Source organism: Haliotis rubra, unplaced genomic scaffold (assembly GCF_003918875.1).
Source record: "Haliotis rubra isolate DU_JTF1 unplaced genomic scaffold, ASM391887v1 Scf114, whole genome shotgun sequence".
Lineage (NCBI taxonomy): Eukaryota > Metazoa > Mollusca > Gastropoda > Lepetellida > Haliotidae > Haliotis > Haliotis rubra.
Window position 1 is genome coordinate 540,851 of NW_025765048.1, and position 4,257 is coordinate 545,107.

General features: G+C 38.1%; 1 long non-coding RNA gene across 1 annotated transcript; it reads right to left on the reverse strand.

Moving 5' to 3' along the window:
- Window positions 1-440: 440 nt before the first annotated feature.
- LOC124252819 lies at window positions 441-2,483 on the reverse strand. The gene is made up of 4 exons (XR_006892035.1): window positions 1,139-2,483; window positions 1,014-1,096; window positions 659-782; window positions 441-595 (listed from the first exon to the last, which is right to left on the reverse strand). It is a non-coding gene; the product is annotated as an uncharacterized LOC124252819 (long non-coding RNA).
- Between the last annotated feature and the right edge of the window lie 1,774 nt (window positions 2,484-4,257).

A 4,257-nucleotide genomic window follows, 5' to 3' on the forward strand; every position in this document is an offset into this window, starting at 1 on the left:
AAAAGTTACAGGATAATTATATGAATGGATCGCATAAACTGGAATAAGAACACCAGGTGTTCTCGAACTGTGACCACCTCAATGTTGACGTGCTGCTTCACATGGATGAGTACTCCTGTAGTTTTCAGACAGCGAAAGCAAACCTGTTCATGCAATGTGTGTGAACAGCGTTAGCTACCTGTAGTCATGCTTACCCTTTGTGTGAACAGCGTTAGCTACCTGTAGTTATGCTTACCCTTTGTGTGAACAGCGTTAGCCTTTGTGTGAACAGCGTTAGCTACCTGTAGTCATGCTTACCCTTTGTGTGAACAGCGTTAGCTACCTGTAGTTATGCTTACCCTTTGTGTGAACAGCGTTAGCTACCTGTAGTCATGCTTACCCTTTGTGTGAACAGCGTTACATGCTTACCCTTTGCTACCTGTGTTAGCTACCTGTAGTCATGCTTACCCTTTGTGTGAACAGCGTTAGCTACCTGTAGTTATGCTTACCCTTTGTGTGAACAGCGTTAGCTACCTGTAGTCATGCTTACCCTTTGTGTGAACAGCGTTAGCTACCTGTAGTCATGCTTACCCTTTGTGTGAACAGCGTTAGCTACCTTTTGTGTGAACAGTGTTAATCTGTAGTCATGCTTACCCTTTGTGTGAACAGCGTTAGCTACCTGTAGTCATGCTTACCCTTTGTGTGAACAGCGTTAGCTACCTGTAGTCATGCTTACCCTTTGTGTGAACAGCGTTAGCTACCTGTAGTACATGCTTACCCTTTGTGTGAACAGCGTTAACTACCTGTAGTCATGCTTACCCTTTGTGTGAACAGTGTTAGCTACCTGTAGTACATGCTTACCCTTTGTGTGAACAGCGTTAACTACCTGTAGTCATGCTTACCCTTTGTGTGAACAGCGTTAGCTACCTGTAGTCATGCTTACCCTTTGTGTGAACAGTGTTACCTGTAGTACATGCTACCCTTTGTAACAGCGTTACATGCTGCTTACCCTTTGTGTGAACAGCGTTAGCTACCTGTAGTACATGCTTACCCTTTGTGTGAACAGCGTTAGCTACCTGTAGTCATGCTTACCCTTTGTGTGAACAGCGTTAGCTACCTGTAGTACATGATTACCCTTTGTGTGAACAGCGTTAACTACCTGTAGTCATGCTTACCCTTTGTGTGAACTGCCGCGATGTTGAATTTTTCCACAGCAAAAGTATGATTCTTCCGCGCTGACATTTTAAAGTCATCATTGTCAAAGTTATTACAATAATATGCATAGTATCGAAACATTGTATACAACTACTTTATGTATTACAATCCATGCACAAATCTGTATTGTTCTACTTACATATGTTTTTGTCAGTTCCTTTATGTCAAACAGTGCTTGGCAGTATGTAATCAGACCTGCTCCAATTTATTCACCTTTGTGTCATACTTGTGTTACAAAGTAAGACACAAAACCAAACTCACGTTCTTTCGTCGGTCTGAATACAATTTCACTGTCTTGGTTTTTCATTTTCATCATCCAACATCTACGATAGACATCTACGATAGACTAAGGTATGATCAGTGCTAACTGCTTCCTGTTGTGGCTCGTGGGCAAGCGGCGAGGAACGCTGGAATTACATGCAATGTTACAGATTTTAAAAGAAGACGTTCTCTCACAAAACGTTATTTTTAGATCGAATTGAATAAATAAAAATACCATTACATTTAATGTAGAACAACTAATTACCAAAATGATACCCGTTATGAAACTGTGTGTACTTTATAACAGTCTCTGTTCCTTATTTTACTCTGTCTGGTGAACTATTATAGTTAGAATTTGTACCCGACAGAAGCTGTATCAGTCGAGAACTACTTTTCAGTCATACTTCTGTACAGCCACTGTACCACACTGACGTGTTGTTGTTCCGTATCCTCTCTACACATGCATCACATGTCCTTGGACGTCATATTGTCGTGCATACTGGACATTATTTTAGACTAATTGTGTGTAGACTTTATTAAATATTGAAGAATAAATAATTGATGTGTTGGAGCAGATAAATACTTTGTGTTTTAACCTAACTCAAAGTTGTGCTTTAGAAATATTATACATGCAGCTAAAATAATATTTTAGAACTTCCATATTAATCTTTTTGCCAGAGAATTGGTTTTTAAAGCACATTTTCACTGACAACGACAACGATATTGATGACGTTTTGTCCCCTTTGAAATTCAATTTAATTTCACTGAATATAGCTATTTTATATTATTACTCTATTATCTATGTTAGGTTATAATGAAACAAAGCTTCAAGAGATTTGTAAATTATATTCGTGACATGTTTTAACCGATTCAAAAATGCATAACCAGAAATCTGAATTGTTTTGTTGTAAATTCATGTTCAATTCAGCACCTGTGAAACATGTCACTACTATATTGTACAGTGTTCCACGTCATCCCACCATTCTGTTTGAGTCTTGATGACCGGAAGCACGGATGTTTTTATTGAATGCCTGTCAAGCATAAATTCTGCCATTTTACAGAACAGAAGTATGTTTCACTTGCACCTATGTAGAGTCCGTTGCTGAAAACTGTACAGATAAGAATATAGCGGCATTCATCTCCTCCAATCTCTGTATTGATAAGGAGGACATTTTCTTTAATACAGCTGTACTGTGTTATTTTCTGCCAGTTTCTTCCAGAAAATTATAATTTGATAATCTAAAGTAAATTATGACATTCTCTGCGTTTCATCCAAAATATTAAGGTTATGCTCAAATGATATATATACTGTTTCATAATTCCTGTAACATTGGGTTTTCACGATTTTGTAATTATATTATTGCAGATTTGTTAGCATGATTATTTTGGTGTTTGGGATACAACGGACCTCTAGTTATTCATATCGAATCAACATCACAACAACCAAACATCATTAAACCCCACGTTTTTTACTATTTATTTCACCTGAACAGCCCATCTACCTTCACAGGCACCAGAACCTACACCATCAAGTAGTACTTTATACACTACATGTGACAACTTCCCTGTTTTTAACGGCACTGAGTTTCATCAATAGCAGGGAATGTAATATATAAAACAAAGGGGAAAGTTCCAGTTTGCTTTTATTACACAGCATGTGGCCTGCACTTTTTACCTCTAGCAACGTTTTTGATACGCATGATTGCCGACTGCAGTGAGTTGGCAGGGCTCCATATTTACATTCGTGAAGTACTATGTTTCTGTATGGGCTCAGACAATCTTATTTGACATTGAAATAATAAAAAATAAGTAAACGACAAACAATTTAATAAAATTCTGAACGTATTAATATTTTAAAAAACTAATTGACTATTGATATTCGTATTGTAAAATGTTTGACTATTTCAAGGTTTGTGATCCTGCTAATTGATGTAGTCACTATTGGATATGTTGAGATCAGCACACGTGTGGCCGAGTTGCCAGAAACAATGATCAAATCGGCGTAAGGCCACATTTGTCCCCTCACACGACTAGTCTGCTCTGTATGTCATTGTCTTCATACAATTTCTGTGATCTAAGGTTCCATCCACAGAATAAAGTACAATGTTTTTCAAATACCTCTTTTTGTGGTTTACCTTAACTCCTTAAAATTGTCGGGCAAACGAAAATATACACTATGTTTGATTGTGTCTAAAGTTAAAACAAACAAGAAAGGGTTATTTTGTTACTGTATTTTGATACGTGTATCAGAGTTTTGGACCAGCTTACGTTCTGGTAAAGCTCAGAATTTAGCCGTATCCCAGCAATAACACAGCTGGCACACCGGGAGAGGGCTTCATACAGGCTCGAACTCGGACCGTTAATTGATGCGCGAACTAGGCTAGCCAGCTGCCTGGAAGTGAACAGCTGAGCATGTCTGTGAAAACAACACAATTACAGAAGAAACTAGTTCATATATTTGAAGGTGACATGGATTGTCAGCATCAGGGCAGAGTTTCCGACCCTGATCATACCACGATCAGCTGACCTCCAGATGTCAGTTCCATATCTGCTGGTAGCTCAGATAGTTGGACATATCTTCTCATGATATGTCGAAATGATCCTACGTAAATGAAGGTTTAAACTTGGAACTTCACTCTTCCCCAATAAACACGTTATATTTTATAATTGTGGTTGTGCAGACTAAATCTCCACATATGAATAAATATACTGTCTGTCGAAGTGATCGGTTAATAGGATAATACCCAACAAGTATCGATCATAAATGTCATACGTGTAGATTCTGTTGCATCAGGTATGGAT